The sequence below is a fragment of the Moschus berezovskii genome, chromosome 23 (assembly GCF_049115385.1).
Source record: "Moschus berezovskii isolate FMDL1 chromosome 23, NW_MosBer_1.0, whole genome shotgun sequence".
NCBI lineage: Eukaryota > Metazoa > Chordata > Mammalia > Artiodactyla > Moschidae > Moschus > Moschus berezovskii.
In genome coordinates, this window is record NC_142482.1 from 35717332 (window position 1) to 35743383 (window position 26052).

At 41.5% G+C, this 26052-nt stretch overlaps 1 pseudogene; it reads left to right on the forward strand.

Annotated features, from left to right (window-relative positions):
• LOC129543349 (F-box only protein 27 pseudogene) lies at positions 1-26052 on the forward strand (annotated as a pseudogene).

Genomic DNA, 26052 nt, shown 5'->3' on the forward strand with positions numbered 1-26052 from the left:
ATGCAGGCAGCCGCAGGGCCTGGCGAGGAGACCACGGGGGCCTCAGCCTCCCAGGGCCTGCGCGCCTGTATTCCCGCTGCCGACCCCGAACCCGAGGAGGCGCCCGGATTAAGCCAACTGCCCATCGAGATGCTCCTGGAAGTGCTGAGCTACCTGCCGACAAGCGTGCTGCTCGGGCAATGCCGCCACGTGTGCTGGTACTGGCGCTACCTGGTGGACACCCGGGCCGTGTGGCTGAGCATCTTACCCTACAGCCATGCTAAGCTGTGGCCCGTCCTCCGCACCTGCCTGCCCCCAGACGACGACGACGACCCCAGGCCCTGCCTCCTGGGCCGCTTCTGCGAGCGCAGACCCTTAGGACGCAATCTCTACCCGAACCCCCGTGGCATAGATGCCTTCCTGCCGTGGAGGACACTCAACTGTAGAAGCTGGAGACAGGGGGAAAGCTAGGAGGAAGACCGCAGGGTAGTTCCCGAGAACTCTTTCCAGCCCTTCTACAGGTGGTGTTACAAGAAGCAAGTGTTGGACCTGGAGAAGGAGGGTCTGTGGCCGGAACTCCTGGATAGTGGAAAGATTGAGATTTGTGTCTCTGCCTGGTGGGCAGACCAAGAAACCTTGGTCTGTCTGTATGAACTAATTGTCCGACTTCTAGATGCCGAGCAGGCCCAGCTACATCATTTCTCTCCTAGTCCAGTCCATCAAGGTAGAAGCAGTATCCCTTTTAAGACCAACCACGTGTTCTCCAACCTCAAGAAGGGCATCCGCTTTGTGTCTCTGGAACACTGGATTTGGGACATGGGGTTCCTGCCTGAGGACTATGGAATCTTCGTGCCCAAGGCCAGTGTGATTGTACAGGTCTGTCAACTCTAGTGGAGGATTGTCCTTGTTAAACAACCTTAGTGTGCCTTCCAGCACCATTGGCTGGGCCACCTCAATAATCAAGGGCTTGTAGTTCCTGGCATCCTGGGATCTCCTGGGTCCAATCAAGGGTTCCACTGGGCCCTGTCTTTAAATTCTACGAGAAACTATGAGAACATTTTTACATCAGGTCTGCTGGCTGCTGCTGCTCTCATACAGCCCCTGTTCTACGGAGTGGAGACACACAGGTGAACACAGGGAAATGGTGAGAGGGCTCCTCACCCTCCCCCCACATGCCAGGCCCCTCTGGTTCTTCCCCCTTACCCTCTGCCCTTCTGTTCCTGCTGCAGAGGCATCACTGGTTGCTTCCAAGAAGCCCTCTCCTCACCTCCGAACTAGAAGCTCAATCCCTGTGGCTGAGTAATTCCAGCCCCTAAACTGTGATTTCAAACCTGGGACCAAGACTCAAGAGCTGAAAGTAAAACTAGCTCAAAAAATGTTTGGAGGCAGAGGGTTCTGCCCACGCTGTGAGCAATGAATTGGTCCCCTATATACAATTGCTCTGAGTTGTATAGTGTATAAAATTATTTTGTTACTTTGAAATTCTTTTTAAATATGGAGAGAGTAAATCAGGAATATATCTGTCGATCATAGGTAATAAAATTTTGCCAAAGCTGAATAGAAATACAGTGTTAACAGCTTGATGACTACTCAGTTCAGAGTAAGGCGTTGTTTCAGTCGAGAGAAAACTGTTCAGAAGAAAACAACTGTAGAAGGCATTCTCCAGTCAAGAGAATGGAAGAGTCAGAACCCTATTTCCTAAACTCTAAGGAAATCGTGGGATTAGAGATGATCAGTCAGGGTTAGAAGTTTAGGCAGGTGGTGGACGTGGGCACAGCGTCACAGTGACACCACATTTGTGACATTCTGGTCATGAGGGTGAGAGAGAACAGTACAACAGCAGGATCCGGCTGTCCCCACCCCATCCAGGGGTCATGGCTGCCCCCTCCCTGCTGCAGGATCCCTAAGGAGCTCCAGTTCTCTGGATGGAAAGCAACTGAAGCTGCTGCTGCCTTTGATGTGTCCACCCTGAAGTGTCCCCCCACCTGCAGTAGAAGATGGGACACAGCCCAAGGGGAGGGTACTTCGTCACTTTCATCGAAGGGGAAGTGTGACAGGTTGAAACTGACCTGAGAGTCATGACCACATGTAGTGTGTGGTTCTGGAGTAGATACACTGGTTTGGACAGTGAAACTCTGGAGGATATTTTTGGGTCAGCTGGAGGACTTTGGATAGAAGGAATATGAAGCAAGCATTCACAGGAAGGGAAAGGTGGAAACCATTGCCTGAAAAAAGAACCATATAATTTAATTTTGATGTATATGTACTGCAGTCTGGGGTGCTGCAGTATCTTGGGTAGCAAAGAGTTGGATATGGCTTAAGGACTGAACAACAATATATGCTTCTGTCTACAAAAAAAAAAAAAAGAAGTATGTACACTGCTAGGACTAGGAAGTGGAATAGATGGAATTAACTGACTACTAGGGACCCTGGTACTTCTAGGGACCCTGGTATGTCTTCTGAAAGAGCTGTGCAGTGCAAGAGGGTATTTTTCCCTTTTGTCCAAAGAAAAGGAATTGGAGATCTGGAGACACCAAAAAGATGGCAAGGAACTCCTTATAGTTCTAAGAGAAAGAGCAAGTGAGTAAAAGGAACAATTGATGTTGTTGTTCAGTCACCCAGTCGTGTCCGACTCTTTGTGACCCTGTGGACTGCAGCATGCAGATCACCGCCTTGTGGCGAAGGGGCTTGCCACTTCGCTATAAAGTAAAGCTATGCGCCATGCCATGTAGGGTTACTCAAGATAGACAGGTCATAGTGGAGAGTTCTGACAAAATGTGATCCATGGGAGGAGGGAACGGCAAACCAATCCGGTATGCTTGCCATGAGAACCTCATAAACTATATAAAAGGACAGAAGGAATAATGCTGACAAGAGAATAAGGAGCATCAGGGTCCTAGCTTGGGTCCATCCCACTGGGGAAGCAGAAAAACTGGGCATCTAAGCCTCAGAAATCCATAGCAAGATAGCTTCGGGGAAGGCTTGCAACAGAGCTGCAGTGGGGCTCTGGTACTCTATGAGGCGTCTCTCTTCTACCATTCCCTTTCCTAGAGATTGCCTAGAGTTGAGGCCAGGAGATGCCAAGGGAAGAAGCTGAGATTCTGTTACAGGGTTGATGGAAATGTTCAACAGCACACCTGAGGATAGACTGAAAGTGACCTTCTCTTGGAATTTAAGGGTTGGGACTTAGAGAACACTTGACTTAAACCGTTGGCAAAGGAAACTTCTGTAGACTTAGCAAAAACACCTGCCATATTTGACTAGCAGCTTATTTTCCAGTCTCCCCAAAATATACACAAAAATTCCTTGAGTAAATAATATGCAAGAGTGGTATTCCCAGATTGGGCTTCTTAGACTGAGAATTGCAGGTACCTTGCCTTTTGGGTCACTGTCTCTAGCAAGGCACCATGCATGCGAGGATGCTCAGTTAAGATTTGTTGAAGGAATGAATAAGTGAATAGAATGAATGGATAAATGAATAAGCATTCCAGCACCTTGTATGTGGAGTTAAAATTCCTAGAATTAAAGATGAAGATATGCAACGTTTAGTGTATAACTTGTATGATATTATTCACCAGGTGCATCATAGATTAAGGAGTGCATTTGATTAATTTCAAAATTACACATGTGCTTATGAAGAGTGTTCCCAATAGTCACAGACAAAGTGTTCTGAATGCTTTATTAAAGAGCAATTCCTTGTCACTAGCACTGGTAACACACATAAGTGTATATGGGCTGCCGACATTACCGGGAATTGTCAGTGGCTCCCTGGGAGCCTGCACACGATGGAAAATGAGAAATCCTTCAATCACTTTCCTTCAACATTCCAGATCAAGTACACAGTGTTTTAAAAACTGTTTCTCCCCTTCAGGCATATTGGCACAGAAATAAAAGTCCTTAGTCTCTCTTTCCAGTTTTATGTTTTCCATAGTGAGAGTTGCTCACACCATAGACTCCCAATGGAGAGGAACTTGTGTGCCCAGTACACACTGGAGGGTACGAGATGACTTTTTTTTGCAAAGGGTGTAGAGTGAGGAATGCTGCGGGTTTGCAGTTCTTGGTTGCATTCTTTTCTAGATGTTCATCTCCCGACGTGTGCCAGTTCAGATATTCAATCAAGAAATGTAGAGGGAGCTCCCAGGGTTGAGAGCTGTGATATCCAATAAGGTAACCATAATCAAATGTGACTACTGAGCACTTGAAATGTGGCTGATCTGAATGAAGATGTGCAGCAGACGTGAAACACACCCTGGACTTCTGCAGATATAGTTTGAAAGGAAAGCTAAATGTAAAATATTTATTACATGCTAATATTTCAGGTTAAACAAAATAGATGATTAAAGTGAACTTTATCTGCTTTTTTAGCATCTTTGTGGCTTCAAGAAAATTTAATTACATATGTTGCTCAAATTTTTGACTCACTGTATATACCTTGTGCTTATTTAGAGGGGCCACCAGAGCAGGAGATATGCATTTTCGCTATTTGCATTTATTTTTTGAACTTATATTATGTGCCCGGAATTGGGGAAAGAGGTGGATTTAATGGTGAACAAAGCAACCTGATGCTGACTTATTGGAAAAGACCCTGATGTTGGGGAAGATTGAAGTCAAGAGGAGAAGGGGATGACAGGATGAGATGGTTGGATGGCATCACCGACTCAATGGACATGAGTTTGGGCAAGCTCCTGGAGATGCTGAAGGACTGGGAAGCCTGGCATGCTGCAGTCCATGGGGTCACAAAGAGTCGGACACAACGATGTGACTGAACAACAATAAAGCAAATATGTGTATCACACTTGGTTTCTTGTACTCCAGGTTTGCTTGCTCTCTTTCTCTCCCTCCCGCTTCTGCAGGTGGTTCAATCCTTGCCATCTTTGACCTGTACCCAGGTGTTTGGTGCTCATCTCCCATTCCAGCCAATAGTGACATCATGTCATCTTCTAAGATCCAGCTCTATCTTAACCTGGAGACTGACCCATAAAGGAACTTTGAACCCCTGATAGCACAGTTCTTTGTTTTAACATCCAAGTTCAATCTTCTTGGAGTCTAAGAGAAATAGACACATTTACTAAATAATCATACAACTTCAAAATATGACTACAAAGTGGGTAAAGTTCTGTGAAGGAAAAGTAGAAGCTTTGGAGTGAGTCTGAAGATAAATTCTACTGGATGAATATGAGGGGAGCAGGCACATGGGAGTTGGGTTTGGGAAAAATGGAACGAGAGAAGAAAAATTCTGGGTAAAAGAAAGAACATATTCAAAGGCTTGAGTCGAGAGGGAGCATGCTAACTTCAAAGAATGGAAAGGAAGCCACCATGGACAGAGTGACAGAAGAGGGACTCCTGAAGTTGGTGGACCAGAGAAGGGTCTTTCAGGTCCTTGCTATACAAAATGTCATCTGCGGACCAATGCCATCATCCCACCAGGATGCTTGTCATCAATGCAGAATCTCGGCCCCGTGTGACACACCAAATCAGAATCAGTATTTTGAAAAGATCTTCAGGTGCTCTGTATAGACATTGATGTTTGAGAGACATAGGTTTAAAAAATTTACTAAAAATTTGGGGTTAATGCTTAGAGCAATGTAAAGTCATTGAGATATTTTTAGGGTTGGTGAGTCAAATTTACATATTTTCCCTCCTGCAGAGTGAGACCAGTTACCAAAGAGACCAAAGTCAAGGAGGAGCTTTCTACCTTGACCCACTGTGATCCACCTCCCATGCTCACCACAAGCACCAACCCTCCAGGAACACCAAGCAACCTCACATTCCCTGCATCTTACAGTCTTTTCAGTTTCTCTAAGCCTTTGATCTCTAATCTTCCCTTGACTACTATCAATTTTAAAAAGAAGAAAAAATTTGAAACCATGCAGATCCATTCTTTCAAAATTTTTTTGTTCAGCTTGGTGCAGAAGTTAATGCTTTTCTCCTGCTATGCTACTGTTTTACATTCTTTTTAAAAATTTTTATTTATTTAACACCAAAAAACACTTGTATTGGGGTAAAGCCAGTTAACAGGGTTGTGGTAGTTTCCGGTGAACAGTGTGTTTTACATTCTTTTCCTCTTTTCTACAAGAAATGCATGTGTAAACTACAGAGAGCATGCATACGCATATATACACACACAGGCACGCACACCAAAATTTGGATTCTGCCCTTTCTAATTACAAATCACCACCTGTGGTAAAATTATTGAAAAACAGATGAGCTTTTCATTCTAGCAATAGCCTTAAAACAAGCAGCAGTTTCAACTGCCAGGGTGATGTATAGACAGCAGAGAGGGCAGATGAGGGATTAATTAGGTCTGTCCTTGCACATTGCCAGGGGAACACTTCTGTAGAGGTGATTGAAAACTAGAAAGAGTGGCATTAGTCTTCATTGTTGGTTAAAGGCAACAAAAATAAAGATGCAATTGAGTTGACAAAGCTTCAAGGTATGTGGCTGAGTCATTTGGAGGTGTCAAAACGATCAAACTATAATTAATTAGCTAAAGTGTTATATTTAATCCCTCAACTTTAATGAAGAATTCTGCATCCAACAACAAATAGCAAAGGAGGATCTACTGGTTTCTGATAGTTGTTAGACTTGCAGGGATAGTAGTTGGGGGAGAACTTAAGTTTTGTTGTCTTTTTTTTTTCCTCAGGCTGTAATGATCAACATCCCTGTTTTTAATCTTATTGTCATTTCCCTTTCTCTCATAGAACAGTGATGTTGTTCTCTGCATTTCTATGAGGGGAGCAATTACAGGCATACAACCCTCCCTGTAGTCTGGGAAGTCTTTTTAAGGACGTCTGGAAGATTGACTGTGGGGGTCTTTGGCTTTTGACCACTTGCAGATTTCCTTGTCCAATTTGCTATCAAACAGCGGGTCTGTTTTAGAGCATTAAGGAACATAGCATTGAGTCATAAAGTCACAAAGAGTTCTTAATTATAATCAGGAAACATTAATTGAATGCCTACTATGTGTGAGTTCTGCTTCCTTACCTCAAAAAATATTTACACACAGGACAAGCACATGATGCAAAATACTGCCAAAAAAGATAATGATTTCTTTTCTCCTATTGTTTGTACATTTCGGGCCCACATTATTATTTTATAAATTGGTTTCTGAGCCTCAAGGGACCAGGACATGGGCCTGGGTTGTTCTCTTTGTTTGGGGACTAATTTGAATCCTTAGTGGTTCCTTGATGAGGCTTGTGATTGGGTTTCCCTGGTGATTCAGACAGTGAAAAATTTGTCTGCAATGTGGGAAACCCTGGTTCCATACCTAGGTCAGGAAGATCTCCTGGAGAAGGAATGGCAACCCACTCTAGGATTCTTGCCTGAAGAATCCCATGGACAGAGGAGCCTGGCAGGCTGCAGCCCACGGGGTTGCAAAGAGTCAGACATGACTGAGAGACTGACACTAAAGAAGAGAAGGCAGAACTGAGATATACTCAGGCATTAAGTCACTTCAGTCGTGTCCAGCTCTTCACGACCCCATGGACTGTAACATGCCAGGCTCCTCTGTCCATGGGATTGTCCAGGCAAAAATCCTGGAGAGGATTGCCATGCCGTCCTCCAGGGGAATCTTCCTGACCCAGGGATCGAACCCATGTCTCTCATGTCTCCTGCATTGGCAGGCAGGTTCTTTAGTGCCACCTGGGAAGCCATGAGATAATGCTCATATTTAGCATTTTAATAAATTGGCTATAAATTAGCAGATTTCCTTCTTACTTTTATACAGACTTTGTGTTTATTAGCTATAATTTAGTACCAGCTACCAATTTTTAAACCTGTAAGGTGATTTTTCTTGCTTATGAATTCTTACTCAAAGACTTAGGAAAAATACTAATCTTTTATAAAATAAATGGAACTGAGGATGAAACCATCAGTAGTATTTGTAAAAGTCATTCTTTTTCACTTTCCCACCTATCAAATCATTAAAACATGCAGAAAATCCCTTAGAATGGGGATTATTTTATGTCATCTAATATAGATTTTTGTGTAAAGATAATGTCTCATCTTTTTGAAGGATCTATATTAAAACCATTGTTTTAGTAAATTTTAAAATATATATATATATATATCACTATTAAATAGGAAGAAATCATATCACACTGATAAGTATGCCTGGGACAAGTATTAGCTCTAATTTATTAATTAGTCAATGAAGCAGTCTAATATTTTTTCTCTATAAATATTTTCTTTCCTAAAGTAATGACATAAAGTAGTATAATCAGACAGACTCCCTTCTTTGCTCACTCTCCTAAAAGTAAAAACAATGATATTACGTGTTTTATATCTGCAAGTTGGAAATTTTCTGTTGGAGAAGAGATATTGCTAGGAAAAGCTATTGATTCGGTTCTCACTGTCAAAGAAAGAAATGTTTCTCATTGAGAATGTTTCCAAAGAGAAGTCACCAGATAGTTAAATACAGAGCCATCCTCCCCTTTCTATACTCTTCTTCCCATTTTACATGTTAGCCTTGTACCAGTGTTTAAGATTTTTTAAGCATATGATCTGTCTGTCTCAAAATTATCTATTTACTTGTTCCTTTAATATTTGCACTTGAACTGTTCATGTCCACATAATAATTATCTGTCTTCAATATGAAGCTCCTTAGGGACAAAGATGATGCTCATAAAAATTGTCAACTGAAAAATGTCACAAAGCAAGCAGAAGTTATAACCAAGATGTGAGTGCAGGGCAGTGTTCTGTGATCATTCCATAACCATGCTCCCTCTTCAAGTGATTTCCTTTGCTCATGTGACAAAAACAAGCCCAGGGCCACAAGTAACCTCATACATTTCATGGTAAAGTCTCTTTAAACAATGAATGCAATTAACATACCATCACATCCTTTAATAAGTTGACAGAGAGAAGGCATACTTCTGAATATCACCCCACTTCCCTTCATTCCACATCTATGATCTGCCAAAATAGTGCACCAGACACTGAGCTACTATTTAAATAAATCATCATTGTTGTTAATAACATCTTACACTTAAACGCCATTTTATATTTTCCAAGTGCTTTCATAGACCATCACCTTTGTTCCTCAAAGCAGCTCTGTGAGATAATTGATATTACTCATGTTTTACAGATCACTCAGGAACAGCCCACACAATTTCTCTAACTGCTGTATCAAATAGTGGCATGTGGCTCCTCTTCTATCCATCTCTATTCAAAGGAAATTTGGGAATAATCACCTTGCCTTGTTTAAATACCAAGCGCAACTTCATTTTATAGCGGTGGTTAAAACTAGAGGTGAAAAGTACTTTGTGAATTTCTTGAGGTGTTTACAATGTGTATTTTGCTGCTCTTTGATTGTGGAGGATGAGCCTGGCTATGACTGTAAGTGACAATACCAACAGAGGCACCTCTTCTTTGCTCAGGGGAGAACTCTAACCATCTTCTCAAGCTTAAGGGAACCTTTGCTTTAAAAAGGGACCTTGAGCAATTCTTTACCAGCGAGCAACAAGATGCACATATGTACTGGTGGTGTTCAGAATTGGAAGGAAGTTGGTCAATGGTTATTTCTAGATTCCTTAAGGAAAACTAGGACATGGCATTAGAGAGGGGTGACAGATCACTTTGTTCCAAATTCCAGAAAAGCTCCTACAGGAAGAAAAGTTTTCTTTGGGACCAGTGAGTTACCTTAAATTAATAGTTGATGCTGAAATGACTGATACACCACATTCTCTTATAAGGAGTAAATCACTGGCAAATGAAGAAAAAGGTGGGAAACTCATAAGGATCTTTCAACAAATGGATATAAAATATTTCAATCTGGCCCATTTTTCTCATCTCCTTCATCCACTCTTTCTATCATCCTATTTCCAGTTACCTTTTCCCAGACCACTAGCACAACCAAAGTGGGGGAGTTTAAAGGCATGCTTTCCTGTATGGATTATTCCTTAGCAATACCCGAGTCTGGCTCTTAAGAAAAATGTGAGATTTAGGACAACTGTGAATGTGCTATTTCAGTGCACAGCACACAAGTAAAAAAAAAAAAAACATGTCAATGACATATTTCTGTAACTGACATGAAACAACACACAAGTGAAGAAGCTTGGGCAAGCCGCCAAAGTACTTGACAAAGTTACCTAGTGATCACGGATCTTTGCAAGACATCGGTTATATATGGTCCAGAACAGAGCCTGCGCTGGGCAAGTACAGAGTGCCAGGCAGCCTGGCAGCTCTCAGTCCAGTTTAACCAGTTTTACACTCTTGCTCCGATGTGGCTCAGCCATTTATCATTTTTTCTCCCGTGAGTTATGGAAGATGTTGTGTAATAATTTTCTTTGCATATCTGTAATACATTTCTGTTAGGGTCTTGACATATTCACTCATATTGACGCGTTAACTGCCAGTCAGTCTTAAGAGAACACTGAATCTATCTATTGTCTCTGAGGTCTTTGGTTGTGAAGTAAACATCCTTTACATCTCTGATTTCCTCCTCCATGGCTCTAGCTCTGTTATGCTAAGTCTCTGAGTTATTACTTCCTGTGACAGTGCTGTTCCTTTGTGGCTGAATTTCTGATACACCCTTTTCTTTCTGGATTTTTCCTGAAAATTGCTATATGATTTTTTGAAAATCAACAACTGAGTTGTATCTTGTTGCTCTCTGTTTCCTCTGGAAGGCATCAAAGGTCAACAGACACAGAATCTCAAAAACCATCAAATAAAACAAACACCAATTCTCAGTTCCTATTTCCAGTCTCAAGGTTCTGAGAAAGTCCAACAACCATACTCACAGCTCTTCACAGGTCTTGATGAGACAGTGGCTGGACACATTACAAACTACAGCCCCTTTGCATTCTGGGAAAATGCCAGCTATTTGCCTTCCATTGGTGTTTTCTTCTCGCTTGGTTTGAAGAGGAGGGTGGAGCCTCCAGATGGCTGGTTCTCAGTCAGGCTGATGTTACCAACCCAGTGAATATTTGTCAATGTCAGGAGACATTTTCATTGTGACAACTAGGAATATGTTTTTGGTATCTAGAGACCAAGGCTTTTGCTGAACATCCTAAAATGCACAGAACAGACCCTACAGCAAAGAATTATCTTCAAAATGTCCATAGCGCTGGTTTTGAAAGCAAGAATTAGGTACTCCAGCACTATGGATTTGAAAGTAAGAATTAGGTAGGCAAGAGAGAACTTCATTTATCTTCTATAAGATTTTTTTCCTTTTATCCATGAAATGTCAATTATTGTAATTAGCAATTTGGGTGCACATACTTGGAGACAATAGGAAAGGATGGGCTGAAGAGGAACAAACAAGCTAAGTCCAGAAAAGAACAAAAACCATGAGTTATAAAGCTATCTCAAGTGGCTAGGAGGCCACCTGCTCAAGCTGAATTACCTCCCCAGTCATCTCTCATTTTTAAAAAAATCCAGTTTTGAAAATACATTGTGTTTCTTCCTTTGTCCAAACTTCAGGTTTCCTCAAGCATATTCTATTTCACCTTATCAATCTTCACAATCCCTCAAATTAAGTAGTGCAAGCATCTTTACTTTATTCAGAAGTGAGATGGTAATGATAAACAGCTGTCACTCATAGCTCACTTTTTCTGATTATACAGACCCGAAAAAAGATAAATTCAAATTTCAGGCACCCTGAAAAAGTGAGTGAATAAGCAATAGCAACTCTATAATGGCTCTAGGGTGGGGTGGGGGTAGTGGTGAAAGAAGTTAATTATTAATAAATGTCTATTAAAAATGGATTGGGTATCTACTATCTGCCAGGCACTGTGCTAGATTCTTTATTTATCTTCTTCAATCCACACTGCACTTGGAGGTAAATATTATCTCCCTTTGTCATGGATGAGGGGTGTGGGCTTCACGAAAGGGAAGGAAGTTCTCTGCAGAAGTCCTTGAGACTGATTTCTATTCTTGCCTCAGCGAGCCTCAGTGGGTCCCAAAGTCAGAAATCACAGATGTGCCTTGGCTGGGGCACAGAGAGGCATAAGATCCTGGCCCAATCTGGGAGCAGAAAGTTGTTTGCCCAGTATAAGAATCACAGACTCACAGAACTATTCATAGTAGGAGCTTCAGAGGCCTTTTTCCTAAACCCTTTATGTTACAGATGAGCAAATAAGGTCCGGGGACCAAGTATGATGAGTATTATGCCTACCCTCAGAGCCTTTGTCTTCCTATTTGTGCTACGACGGGTGCCTGGAAGCATCTCCTCCTGTCCAAACCGCCCGAACAGAAACAGCCAGCGTCTTTGGCTGATGTCTCTGCTTTGCATTTCAGGGAAGAGGAGACTCTTTCTGTGGAATTCCCTTGCTCTCTGCAGAGACAAAGCCTGGATTTATTTCCCTTTAGGACACAATACGGAGCAGTCCGTTTTGTTTGAGCAGCACAGACTTTTCAGCCTTGTCTTTTTCCTTCCTTCTTCTCAAGTCAGCTTCCGTAAAACCAAGTGCTAAATCATACCAGTGGGTTAGGATTAATTGTGATGTTTATTTTGGTACATTTGCCTGAGGACTCAACGTGTGTTTTTACAAATCTAACAAGCAATTTTACCTAGAATACCAGCCACTCTTCAGCTCCCATTAGCCACGGTTGGATTTGAACCAATGACCTCAAGGTGAGAGGCCACTCATCACATTACGGATGCCGCAGGCCATGGAGTTCACTTGCTGGCTGTTTCTTTAATGTAATCGCCAACAGCAAGATCTGCAGTGGGAATTCTCCCCAGTCTGTAGATGCTAAGGTCTCAGAAACTCAGCCTTTGAGAGCTCTTCTTTTTGCCGTGGAGTTTGGACCTATTAACTAGCAACACTGCTAGAGAGACTGCAGAGGGATAAAGGATGGCATGCATCCCACACTTTTCTCCGGGAGAAGAAGTAGGCTATCAGGTTATAGCCATCTGATTTCCTGTCAGGCTGGTGGATGGCTCGAGTCACCGATGCCCATGTTAAAGGAAATATTCGAGAACGTTAATGATTTGCTGGTACCAAGAGATACGATGAAGAGTTTAAATATACTGCCCCTCGATGGGAGGAAATGTATTTCTATTAAGGGACCAGAATTGTGCTACGCTTGTTGGAATTTTTGCTTGTGCACAGGAATTTCGCTCCAGGTCTATGTCTGTCACTGAAATTGACAACTGCCTATGGCTCTGCACAATTGAAACGTAGATCTTAAATTTCACATCATTATCCAAATAAAATATATCTGCCAAGGGGGACTGGTATTACACAGTTAGAGAACTGTGATACCAGTTGTCTGATTAACATATTGAGAGGAATAGAAGAATTTCTCACCTATTTTCCAGAGGGAGGCTGGCTGGGGAGCTCCTGTTAAATGGACTAATTGATCAGGCTCCCTGTGCTAGGTACAGAGATGCCCAGCATCATGACTGGCTGGGGGAGGCAGGGTTTCCAGGGATAGAAAATATCTATAATGTAGGGAAAAGGGAATGGTGAGCAAACCAGATATTCATTAATCCTATCTTCTAAAGGGGAAAAATGGAAAACCATTAGCCCCTAATTACCTTGTCCCTCACTCTTGGGCCCCAGATGCTCAACAGTACTCAGAAGGAAGATGCATACCCAGACTGCCTCTTCTCAAAGCCTTTTCATGAGACCCGACACCCTGATAATTCTGAGTTTGCAGTATTCATGAGAAATGTCATGGTATACTAAAAATGCATCTCTAATTTAATAAACCAAAACAATTAGAAGAAGTAGTTTACTCTGAAAGAGACATAAGAAATCATTAACACATGTTGTCTCCACTTTTTGCTCTGTGTTAATTAGGTCACTTGTTTTTGGACTTAGTGCTTAATTCTAAATTCTGATGGGCAGGTTAGTATCCAAAGGCCACATGTGTATAACTCGTAGGTTTAGATCTCAGTGAGTTTGAGAATCTCAGATGTGTTAATGTTTCAACTGGAAGCAACCTTAGTGATCGATACTGGTGCAGTTTTCTTATTGTTCCAGACAAGAACATTGAAGTCGGAAGTAAAATGACTTACCATGTAATAAGCTACTGACATTTATAATAGATAGCAACAACTGTTATAATAATTATCCCCATGGCATCTGAGATTCATTCTGCCTTAGTTTAACCTTGCAGAGGGTTTCTAGAAGCATCATGAGAATTTTCATCAGTTAATCCCGGAGGGACTGATGCTAAAGCTAAAACTCTAATACTTTGGCCACCTCATGCGAAGAGTTGACTCACTAGAAAAGACTCTGATGCTGGGAAAGATTGGGGGTGGGAGGAGAAGGGGACGACAGGGAGTGAAATGGCTGGATGGCATCACCGACTCGATGGACATGAGTTTGAGTGAACTCCGGGAGTTGATGATGGACAGGGAGGCCTGGTGTGCTGCGATTCATGGGGTCGCAAAGAGTCGGACACAACTGAGCGACTGAACTGAACTGAATCCCTTCTTATACTTACTGGTGTATTTATGGCAAGTCATTCAAAATAAGCAAATGTCGTTCTTACAATGGTGGTTAATGTCTCACGTCCCACTTTCTTCTTACTGGTAAACTGTGGTTTAGATATTGATCTTGCACATGGTAGTTTGTTCTGATGGTTTAAAAATGTTAGACTGCAAATCCTAATCTGGCTTTTTGGAAATTTACTATGAGACCAGAGGCAAATCATTCCATCTTCTTTGCTACTGCTTCTTAACAAGAAGTGGAATTTTTTCAGGTATTATTCTGACATGCTGAGTAGAAATGAACAAACACTCCTTCTACCATGACTTTTAAGAAAAACCAAACAGGAATAAAGAATATTACAGATCAATCTAGTCATTCTGAGTCTCAATTGCCTAATATGAAAAAAAGTGAAAAGAACAATACCATTATCTCAGGTTAATTTTCAGGACTAGATGAGAAATACATAAAGCAAAAGCACTTGGCATTTTGACTGATGCCCAAGGTACTTTAGTATCCTTATGCCTTAGGAATCACTTCTACTCTTTCTGGATTTTAACGTACAGTTGACCCTTGAGCGTCTCTACGGTTAGTGGTGGCAACCCACCACACAGTTGAAAATCCATGTGTCCTACCAGTCAGCCGTCTTCAGCATCCAGTTTTGCATCCATAGATTCAACAACCGCGGATCATGTGTGTGTGTGAGTGCTCAGTTGCTCAGTTGTGTCTGACTCTTTGCAACCCCGCGGACTGTAGCCCTCTAGGTACCTCTGTCCATGGGATTGTCCAGGTAAAAGTACTGGAATGGGTTGCCATTCCCTTTTCCAGGGGATCTTCCTGACCCAGGGATTGAACCTGCACCTCCTGTGGCTTCTGCATTGGCAGGTGGATTTTTCACCACTGAGCCACCTGGAAAGCCAGCTGGTATTGAGTGAAAAAAAAAAAAAAACATGTACAATTCAGTGCAGTTCAAACCCATGTTGTTCAATATCTTTACATGCAACACTTTTCATAGTCTCTTGAATTGCAGTTAGTGGTTAATCCCTTAACATTCTAGCCAGATTATTAATTTTGGGGGAATCTAAAATTCTATTCCATATACATTTGCTTCCTTACACAATCACAGCACTTTATTTATATGCATATTCAGGACAGTCTCTCTTTATTTACCAATGAATTAAACAGTAGATTCAAGCTAATTGAATAATAGTTCTGCCAGGTAGTAATATTGCAAATGAAGAAAAGACTGAATGGTTCTACTTTGGATTATATTAACTGCAACACTGTGTGAACTTTCCTTTGTATTAGTATCAAAAGTTTTTCTCCACATCAAACCGCATAAACCATGGCATAGAAAAGGAGTTAGCAAATTATGGCCCATGGTCCAGCTGCCATCTGTTTTTATAAATAAAGTTTTATAAGACCACAATATATCCATTTGTTTACATATTTTCTGTGGGTTCTACAAAGGCAGAATTGAGTAGTTCAGACAGATATCATATGGCCTACAAAACCTGAAATATTTACGATGTTGTCCTTTACTGAAAAGCTTTGTAGCCCCCAGTATTGACTAGGCAGCATAGACAGACTATGGTATACTATCCTGGAGACATTTTGCTGCCGTAGGGAAAAGAATATAATGAAACAAAAGTGAAGAAGTCATACTTTAGCTTTTAATTTTCTGTGGCTCTTTCAAATAAGGCAAGGTTAAAGTTTATCAATTTGTTCTTTAAAGGTGACTGTAATGTAAAATTATATGTACATACATACATTGAAATTTATTGTTAGACATTCCAGTTTTTCTTTGTGGTCAGCAAAGCTATGAGGGAGAAGAAACAGACATGATTCCTTGGAGTCCACAAATCACCCTAAGTATGTGTTTGTATCTATGGCTCTTTCCACAAAACTATTCTATGGTTTTATTACACTACCATATCTATATGCATGTGCTGAATTAAGATAGCATGAAAGTTGGGATTGATTTCACCTGCCAGGATTTCATAAGACAGTCTTGGATTCTAGGAACCACATCCCAGTTCCTGATAGTTTCAAGGCTCTATGGAATTGAGCCATTGAAACAGTTTTGTAGGGACTTCCCTTGTGGTCCGGGGGTTAAAACTACATGCATGAGGCAGGGGTTCCATCTCTGGTTAGGGAACTAAAATCCTTCATGCTGCTTCCTATGGCCAAAAAAAAAAATTAATTTAATTAAAAAAATTAAATGTGTTCTTAAAAAAAAACAGAATTTTGTACACAAGTATAGCCAGCTTTTGTTTACTCTGAAAGCTCACGAGTGTCATTTTTGTTGTTGCTATAACCTTGGGAGTTGTGTATTTCCCTGGAGAAATGTTGGAAGGGTGGGGGGTACAAAGAGTTAAGAGAAAACAGAGAAAGTGAGACAAGAGAGAAAAAGCTAATCCCTTGGGCATTTTATTTACTTTGCTTTTAAAAAAATATGTCCCCTGGTCTTTACTGAGATTCATCATTACTTTTTGAAATCATAAAGTGTGTTACCCTGTTTGGGACCCAAAGAATTTTATAGTACATACAACTTCCCTGTGGGTCTTAAATTTAGTCTGATCAGTATTCATCATTCCTCTGAAGAACAAACAAACAAAAAAAACAGTCCCACTGGGAAGATAGAGATTCTCAAGCATGAACTGGACTCCGTTTGTTCTTTTCCTCTTTCCTTCCCTTGAATCCATAACCCAGCTCTGTCAAAGTTAAATAACTAGTAAGTTATATGAAACAATAAAGCATCAGTAATTTGAAAATTCCATAGGAAAAGGAAAGTAGTAGGATTGAGAATAATATCAAATTATTTCCCAGAGAATCTTAAAAATATAATTTTTAAGACATGCCATCAGGATGGAAGAGAAAGAAAGGGCAAGGAAGAACAAGAAAAACAAGCAAACAGATAAAGGATTTTTAGTGGTTATAGATTTGTCAGTTGAATATCAAATTTGGCAACAATATTGTATACATTTCCTTTGAAGGTTATTAAAAGTCAGAGGAAGAGAGAGAGAGAGACCTGACCATTCAGGTACAAAGAACGAACAATCTGGCAACATACTAATTTGCCCTGCCAACAAATTAATTGAAAGATGGAGGGAAGAGGGTTCCAGAAAGACTAATTCCTTTCCCTTGATTGCGTCTGAACAGGAGTTATTTTCCTAGTTCACTCACCTTGAATTGGCCACTGTACAACAGCATTCCCTATGCCTCCCCCGTCCCTTACCACCCACCACCAGTTGGGTGAGGGACTGAATTGAACAGACCTGGAAAATGATTCAAGAACTCATTTTGATTCAAGAACCCTTTTTTCAGAATCCTTAGGTTACTATTTGATTTTCTAAGACATCCTGGGGAAATTGCCTGACCTTCCTTAACTAATTTATGATTTTAATGAGCTGGATTTGCTCAGGATTTAGCCTTAATCTTTATAGTCTTCCATTATGAATGCTGAATGTCTCCTTCCTCATCCCTCTCTTTTCTGAAGTAGAACCAGAAGCCTGGTGGAAGATCTCTCTAGTGCTTTCAAGATGGAAGATGGCTCTGACTGGGATCCTCATATTCCTCACAGCATAGGCTAAAGATTCCAACAAGGACCAGAAACACAATGATAGTGGCAGAGTTGAAAGGAAACGAATTTTGTATAATTCAGTTTATCAACCCAATTCTTATCATAGCTTTGTTCACACTACTGTCAAGATTAAGAACCACGAGTATAACCTGGGATGATAGAAAGTGCACTGAATGGGACTCAGACGATCTGGCATCAAATCCTAATTGCCACTTAAAGTTATAGGATGGTGGGCATGACTTGAATTTTCTGAGCCTGAATTTCCTAATCTGTACATGGACGAAAGGCTGAGTGCCAAAGAATCAATGGTTTCACATTGGAATGCTGGAGAAAACTCTTGAGAGTCCCTTGGACAGCAAGGATATCAAATCATTTGATCCTAAAGGAAATCAACCCTGAATATTCATTGGAAGACCTGATGCTGAAGCTCCAATACTTTGGCCACCTAATGCAAAAAGCCAGCTCATTAGAAAAGACCCTGATACTAGGGGAAATTGAAGGCAAAAGGAGAAGGGGACAGCAGAAGAAAAGATGGCTAGATACCATCACCAACTCAATGGACATGAATCTGAGCAAACTCCAGGAGATAGTGAAGACCAGGGATCTTGGTGTGCTGAAGTCCATGAAGTCACAAAGAGTTGGATACGACTTAAAAGTGAAAGTGAAGTCACTCAGTCATTTCCAACTCTTTGCAACCGCATGGACGGTAACCTACCAGGCTTCTCCGTCCTTGGGATTTTCCAGGCAAGAGTACTGGAGTGGGTTGTCATTTCCTTCTCCAGGGGATCTCTCCAACCCAAGGATCAAACCTGGGTCTCCTGCATTGCGGGCAGACGCTTTACCCTCTGAGTCACCAGGGAAGCCTTCAGTTCAGTTCAGTTCAGTCGCTCAGTCATGTCCGACTCTTTGCGACCCCATGAATCACAGCACGCCAGGCCTCCCTGTCCATCACCAACTCCCAGAGTTCACTCAAACTCATGTCCATTGAGTCGGTGATGCCATCCAGCCATCTCATTCTCTGTCGTCCCCGTCTCCTCCCACCCCCAATCCTTCCTAGCATCAGAGTCTTTTCCAGTGAGTCAACTCTTCCCATGAGGTGGTCAAAGTATTGGAGTTTCAGCTTTAGCATCAGTCCTTCCAATGAACACCCAGGATTGATCTCCTTTAGAATGGACTGGTTGGATCTCCCTGCAGTCCAAGGGACTCTCAAGAGAATTCTCCAGCACCACAGTTCAAAAGCATCAATTCTTCGGCGCTCAGCTTTCTTCACAGTCCAACTCTCACATCCATACATGACCACGGGAAAAACCATAGCCTTGACTAGAAGGACCTTTGTTGGCAAAGTAATGTCTCTGTTTTTTAATATGCTATCTAGGTTGGTCTAGCAGAGAGTCGGACACGACTGAGTAACTGAACTGAACTGAACTGAGGTTGGTCATAACTTTCCTTCCAAGGAGTAAGCATCTTTTAATTTGCTGGCTGCAATCAGCATCCACAGTGATTTTGGAGCCCAAAAAAATAAAGTCTGACACTATTTGCACTGTTTCCCCATCTATTTCCCATGAAGTGATGGGATCAGATGCCATGATCTTTGTTTTCTGAATGTTGAGCTTCAAGTCAACCTTTTCACTCTCCTCTTTCACTTTCATCAAGAGGCTTTTGAGTTCCTCTTCACTTGCTGCCATAAGGGTGGTGTCATCTGCGTATCTGAGGTTATTGATATTTCTCCTGGCAATCTTGATTCCAGCTCATGCTTCTTCCAGCCCAGTGTTCCTCGTGATGGACTCTGCATATAAGTTAAATAAGCAAGGTGACAATATACAGCCTTGACGTACTCCTTTTCCTATTTGGAACCAGTCTGTTGTCCCATGTACAGTTCTGACTGTTGCTTCCTGACCTGCATACAGGTTTCTCAACAGGCAGGTCAGGTGGTCTGGTATTCCCATCTCTTTCAGGATGTTCCATAGTTTATTGTGATCCACACAGTCAAAGGCTTTGGCATAGTCAATGAAGCAGAAATAGATGTTTTTCTGGAACTCTCTTGCTTTCTCCATGATCCAGCGGATGTTGGCAATTTGATCTCTGGTTCCTCTGCCTTTTCTAAAACCTGCTTGAACATCTGGAAGTTCACGGTTCACATATTGCTGAAGCCTGGCTTGGAGAATTTTGAGCATGACTTTACTAGCATGTGAGATGAGTGCAACCCTGCGGTAGTTTGAGCGTTCTTTGGCATTGTCTTAGTGATTGAAAAACAACAACAACAAATGGAGATTATCTCTTTTGCATCTACCTCATGGATGGTAGAAACAAATGTGGAGGCAGTTTGAGAAGCTGTATGAAAGTAAGGGCTTATTCCCTTCCATCTTATTCAGCAGCGGCATACAGTACTGAACAAGAAGGTGGGAAAGGGAAGTTATATTCATAAGTGGCATCATGACTTACATACAGGATTCCATCCATAAATACAGGCTGCTCTCTGGTTCAGACAGAAGCTAAACCTTTTGTGCAACTTACTGGGGAGAGAGAGGGGAGGAAGGTCAGAATAATTAAAAAATTAAGTTCCATAATGTCTTACCTGATAATTTAAATCTTGATGTACCAAAAAATTCTGTTTTATTTTGCACCCTTTGGAAAAATAATTAGATCCTTCCCAATCTTATCTTAGAAAAATTTATCTTAGCTCCTACCTGATTTATTTCAAATGTATTTAAATGGAGGGTTTACATTCAGCAAGAGTGTACACAGTATATAAAACTGCAGTATTTCCTGCACAGGAAAAAGACTAGGAATATGATCCATTAGACAATCATGTAAAACTAAACTGAATTCAGAGATTATGACACACTTTTCACAAAACTCTTCTTTAGAAAAATTTTTTAGAAATGCCAATTGGTTTTACATGTAACCAATCAAAATATAAAAATTGTGAGGACTTGTGGCAAAACTGAAAGAAGAACATTAAAGTACTGGCATGAACAGGGACATAAAATATATATTTCCATTGCCCAACTAACTAAAAGTAACTTTTGTGATCAGAACAATTGCGCCTCTGAGGCCTTTGCTGCTGCTGCTGCTGCTAAGTCACTTCAGTCGTGTCCAACTCTGTGCGACTCCATAGACGGCAGCCCAACAGGCTCCTCTGTCCCTGGGATTCTCCAGGCAAGAACACTGGAGTAGGTTTCCATTTCCTTCTCTGAGGCCTTTATTCATCCCAAAATAAATGCTGGATAAGAAAAGCACTCTCTGTCTTGTTCACAGCCTGATCTGTGATACAGACATTTAAATGAACTGTTACTTTCTAGGACTCTAGTCTGGCTTGATAATAAAGCTAACATCCATTGTTGGAATTTAAGACAACTGTGAGATTGACCCCACCACAGCAACAGGAAGCCTGCATCCCAGGAAAAAGCCCAAGAGATAAGCAGGGAGAATTCGGGATACACGATCAAACCACCAACTCAGTTGAAATCAATTAGGTTCATTTATGGCATCTGGTCCCATCACTTCATGGGAAATAGATGGGGAAACAGTGGAAACTGTCAGACTTTATTTTGGGGGGCTCCAAAATCATTGCAGATGGTGATTGCTGCCATGAAATTAAAAGATGCTTACTCCTTGAAAGGAAAGTTATGAATAACCTAGAGAGTATATTAAAAAGCAGAGACATTACTTTGCCAACAAAGGTCCTTCTAGTCAAGGCTATGGTTTACCCCGTGGTCATGTATGGATGTGAGAATTGGACTGTGAAGAAAGCTGATCGCCGAAGAATTGATGCTTTTGAACTGTGGTGCTGGAGAAGACTCTTGAGAGTCCCTTGGACTGCAAGGAGATCCAACCAGTCCATTCTAAAGGAGATCGATCCTGGGTGTTCATTGGAAGGACTGATGCTAAAGCTGAAACTGCAATACTTTGGCCACCTCATGTGTCGAGTTGACTCACTGGAAAGGACTCTGATGCTGGGAGGGATTGGGGGTGGGAGGAGAAGGGGACGACAGAGAATGAGATGGCTGGATGGCATCACCGACTCGATGGACATGAGTTTGAGTGAACTCCGGGAGTTGGTGATGGACAGGGAGGCCTGGCATGCTGTGATTCATGGTGTCACAGAGTCGGACATGACTGAGAGACTGAACTGAACTGAACTGATGGTTTCCTTTGTTCTGGAAAATGTGGACATGTCTGATTAATGTGTGTGGCTGCTAGGTCACTTAACTTGTGTCTGACTCTGCGACTCCATGGACTGTAGCCCACCAGGCTCCTCTGTCCATGGAATCATCCAGGCAAGAATACTGGAGTGGGTTGCCATGCCCTCCTCCAGGGGATCTTCCCAATCCGGAGATTGAATCAGCCTCTCTTGCACAGGCAGGCAGGTTCTTTACCACCAGAGCCACCTGGGAAGCCCTGTATGATCAATCAGTTCAGTTCAGTTCAGTCGCTCAGTCGTGTCCAACTCTGCAACCCCATGAATCACAGCACGCCAGGCCTCCCTGTCCATCACCAATTCCCGGAGTTCACTCAGACTCATTTTCGTTGAGTCGGTGATGCCATCCTGCCATCTTATCCTCTGTTGTTCTCTTCTCCTCCTGCCCCCAATCCCTCCCAGCATCAGAGTCTATTCCAGTGAGTCAACTCTTCGCATGAGGAGGCCAAAGTATTGGAGTTTCAGCTTTAGCATCAGTCCTTCCAATGAACACCCAGGGCTGATCTCCTTTAGAATGGACTGGTTGGATTTCCTTGCAGTCCAAGGGACTCTCAAGAGTCTTCTCCAGCACCACAGTTCAAAAGCATCAATTCTTCGGCGATCAGCTTTCTTCACAGTCCAACTCTCACATCCATACATGACCATGGGAAAAACCATAGCCTTGCCTAGACGGACCTTTGTTGGCAAAGTAATGTCTCTGCTTTTTAATATACTCTCTAGGTTATTCATAACTTTCCTTCCAAGGAGTGAGCATCTTTTAATTTCATGGCAGCAATCACCATCTGCAATGATTTTGGAGCCCCCAAAAATAAAGTCTGACAGTTTCCACTGTTTCCCCATCTATTTCCCATGAAGTGATGGGACCAGATGCCATGATCTTAGTTTTCTGAATGTTGAGCTTTAAGCCAACTTTTTCACTCTCCTCTTTCACTTTCATCAAGAGGCTTTTCACACAGACCACAGCCTTGTCTAACTCAATGAAACTAAGCCATGCTGTGTGGGGCCACCCAAGACGGGCGGGTCATGGTGGAGAGGTCTGACAGAATGTGGTCCACTGGAGAAGGGAATGGCAAACCACTTCAGTATTCTTGCCCCACGAACAGTATGAAAAGGCAAAATGATAGGACACTGAAAGAGGAATTCCCCAGGTTGGTAGGTGCCCAATATGCTCCTGGAGATCAGTGGAGAAATAACTCCAGAGAGAATGAAAGGATGGAGCCAAAGCAAAAACAACACCCAGTTGTGGATGTGACTGGTGATAGAAGCAAGGTCCGATGCTGTGAAGAGCAATATTGCGTAGGATCCTGTCTGATCAATACAGAACACTAAAATGAAGACAATTTCAAGCGCCTTGTGACAACCAAACTCACAATGACACTTCAACTGTGGTATCTTCTAAAGAGAGACTCCACTGCCACATCCACATACTCTGGGCTTCTCTTACATCTGGAGTCTGTCACCACCAGTCTGATTTCATTCTACTGCTTGTTTCAAGACATAATTTACAAATCCACAAGTCTAGTGGGAAGAACGTCCAGCTCACAGATGTGAGAAGAGAGTATTTCTTTAGTGAATTTCAGGTCAGGTGCTCATAAAATTAAAATTATGTCAACTCTTCCTCATCTCCAGCCAAGTAGCAAAAGCAACAGTAATCTGACTGCAATGCTTTGTCTCCACAGAGTTTGATTTTGAATTTGGACCCTGATAAGCCATATGTAACATAAATCCCTTTATATTAAAAAATGAGTCCAAATATTTTTTAAGCAAGTGCAAATTCACAAAAGTGCTAAGAAGGCTCTGTGAAATGGTTAGCTGAGAATTCTGTTTGCCTTGCATCACTTAATTGTTTGAAGTTAGCTTTAAGATCTATAATCTATGACATCAATACAATGGCCAATGAGGTCTAATTTCCAGCAAAATCAAGCACAATGCAGTACCATTCCATCAATTAATGGGTAGAGTCGTTTTCCTTGAAAGGACATGCAAAGAAAAAGTTAAAATAAACGAGTATCATGTGGTATAGTTTTAATTTATGCTGTCATGAAGTGGCAAGGGTAATCACAGGCCTTATACCATAGTCTGAGCGCTCCCTTAAGATCTTTCATAGGGACTTTTCACTTAATAAGCTGCATCACCCTGAGAAGCATGGATTTTTATTTCCATTTTAAAGATGAGGAAACTGTAGGTTAGAGTTGTTAAAGAACATGTTCGAGCTTCTCCAGCTTGTGAATAGTTAGGTTAGGGTCAAAATAAAGATGAAAAGGATCAAATGGTCAGTGACCAATGACATCAAAACCTGCTTTCCTGATAAGAAAATTAAAATTCCCTCCATCTTTGCTACTCAAGAATTTCATTTGGTGGGAAGTCAAACACAGGAGCTGTTGGTAATATACAGAAATCTGCTCATCCTCTGAAATCACAAACCAGATATTTCCACATCCCATGAAAACAAGGTCAGTTGCCTAAGTATCAGGGGAATAGGAAGGACATTTCTCCTTGACCATCAAGCACCTAGAGCTTGAAAGAGCACAGGCATAGCCACATAGTGATGAAACAGAGAGGGGATTTCTTCATATTTCCTGGCAAAGGTGACCTCAAGAATTAATGCAACAGGCAGACCCTGGATCCCAGCTCCCACTAGTAGGAAGTTAATGGCCCACAAAACTCTTCCATATGATAATTCCATAGATAGCACCAGAGAGGATTGTCTTAGATGAATAAAGATGCATGCTGTTAGTTTTATTAAAAACAAAATTCTATACTCATCAAAGGTAGAATTGAAAGATGAAACAAGATATTTTCTCTTTGATTTCAGACATCTCCAGAATCTGTAGGAACATTTTGGTGGTGGCTTCGGGTACTATCAAACCCTGAATTAATTTTCATTCCCTAGATGGTTTGGGCAGCAGGTGGGGGGAAATTTTTTTTAAGAAGGAGGATAAACGTTGGTGTTACCAAGGCACCTTGGTAAACTTTAAGCTCTATAAAGGTAGAATTACACTGTTTTTGTTTATCACTTCATACTCAAATCATAGTACTGTCCCTGACTCATGTATAATATACACTGGTTACATGAAGAAGCAGTTTAATCTAATGTGATGATATCATTCCAATTGTCATAGTGAAAACAGCCCATTAATATACTGTTGCACTTTTAATGACAGAAATCCTTTTGAGGCAGACGAGAAACTGATAATGTGTATAGCTGAAAAAATAAAAGTCAAGGGTCATTAATAGATCAATTGATTCTGGAATAAATTCCTCATGAAACTCTTCCATTTCTATACATAATGTAAATATTTATCACAATCCAATGTGAAATCAACCCTTAACATTTTTTTTTCATTGCTTTGAAGAATTGAACCCAGACTTAACTTTGTGTATTAATTCAAAATGAGGTTTCACCTCAGTTTATGTCAAAACCATTGCACCAGAAAGTAGCTCTCACCTTGTCCTTCAGAGATTAATGCCACTAAGATTATTGTTTATTTTGATTAGAATGGATTTGTTATTAGGAACAATATTTTCTCTCATACCGATTGCATGCAACAACTCCCTTTGAGAGACAAAGTAAGTCGCTGTCAGGAAGAGTTCCTATTTTCCTGCCTTTTCACCCTGTGATCATGTACACATTTTATTCATTTGTCCACTTCCTCTATCGTGTGTCTACTTTCACTGTTTTCTAGCTGTTACTGCTGACAACTTCTTCCTCCGGTTTGGGCTGCTATTGTCCCTTGAAGTCTTTTTTCTTCTGGCTTCAGATTAAACTGGCTTTCTTCCTTCAGATGCAACTTTATGTCAGCCAGAACAATCAACAAAACACATCCAAAAGCTTGCTCTTACTGCAACCTAATAGCTTGCTCGTGCTACCTGCCAATGTTCTTAAAAACACACCCCCATGGCCATAA